We start from the raw sequence: 1,517 nt of genomic DNA, 5'->3' as shown, positions 1-1,517 counted from the left end.
GGAAACAAACTGAGTGTTGCTGGAGGGGGTGGGAGGGATGGGGTGGCTGGGTGACAGACATTGGGTAGAGTATGTGCTATGGTGAGCACTGTGAATTGTGCAAGCCTGTTGAATCGCAGATCTGTACTTCTGAAACAAATAATGCAACATATGTTAAGAAAAAAGAAAAAGAAGAAGATAGCAGGAGGGGAAGAATGAAGGGGAGTAAGTCGGAGTGGGAGACGAACCATGAGAGACAATGGACTCTGAAAAACAAACTGAGGGTTCTAGAGGGGAGGAGGGTGGGGGGATGGTTAGCCTGGTGATGGGTATTAAAGAGGGCACATTCTGCGTGGAGCACTGGGTGTTATGCACAAACAATGAATCATGGAACACTACATCAAGAACTAATGATGTAATGTATGGTTATTAACATAAGAATAAAAAATTAAAAAAAAACAAAAACAAAGAGGCAACCCACGTAATGGGAGAAGATATTTGCAAATGACACTACAGATAAAGGGCCAATATCCAAGATCTATAAAGAACTTCTCAAACTCACACCCAAAAAACAAATAATCAAGTCAAAAAATGGGCCGAAGACATGAACAGACACTTTTCCAAAGAAGATATACAAATGGCTAACAAATAATTTTTTTTAAGATTTTATTTATTTATTTGACAGAGACACAGCAAGAGAGGAAACACAAGCAGGGGAGTGGGAGAGGGAGAAGCAGGCTTCCCACGGAGCAGGGAGCCCAATGTGGGGCTCCATCCCAGGACCCTGGGATCATGACCTGAGCCGAAGGCAGACGCTTAACGACTGAGTCACCCAGATGCCCCCAGATAATGTTTTTTTTTAAAAAAGATGTATAAATTCTTATGCTTTTAAGTTTCAGAGTTCCAGAAGGACTGGTGGTATCACTAGCCAAGAAATGTTATAGTCATTCAGAGAAACTGGATACATTAACAAAAAAGTAATGGAGTAAAAATGGAATTGCATTTTTGAATTTCGAGTAAATGGAATTGCACACCACAAATGGAAGATCATATGATCTACTCATACTCTTGACTGTGGAGTAACTTTCAAAATACAATGTGTATGATAAGAACTTTTAAAGATTTTGTCATTCACAAAGTATGGCAAACTTAAAGTGATACCCCATTGCACAGCAGAGGCAAATCTTTCTGTTTATTGATGCTTAGAATACCACATTTGTTTAAATAAATCTCATTACCAAGATTCAAAAAGAAAGAGATGTGTAGGATTAGTGCCCAGGAAAAGTGAGTGATTGTCTTATTTACACAGATATTAGGGAATGAAGTATTTCACAGAAGGGTGTCTAGATTGATGGAACTTTCCCTATGCAGTGATCAAACTTAAACAATGTTAACTATTTTGGAGGACAACTTTATACACTGAATTATTGTAATCACATTTCTTCTTCAAAAGGCCACATGTAATGTAAAAACATTTTTGATAGTTGAAGTGAATATTATGAATATAATTATGGTATTGTATTACAAAATAAGAATGT

This window comes from Eumetopias jubatus, unplaced genomic scaffold (genome assembly GCF_037043125.1).
Source record: "Eumetopias jubatus isolate StellerSeaLion01/CBP00866 unplaced genomic scaffold, mEumJub1_p1.0 scaffold_4, whole genome shotgun sequence".
NCBI classification, from domain to species: domain Eukaryota; kingdom Metazoa; phylum Chordata; class Mammalia; order Carnivora; family Otariidae; genus Eumetopias; species Eumetopias jubatus.
Note: the sequence above shows the minus strand (reverse complement) of the source record.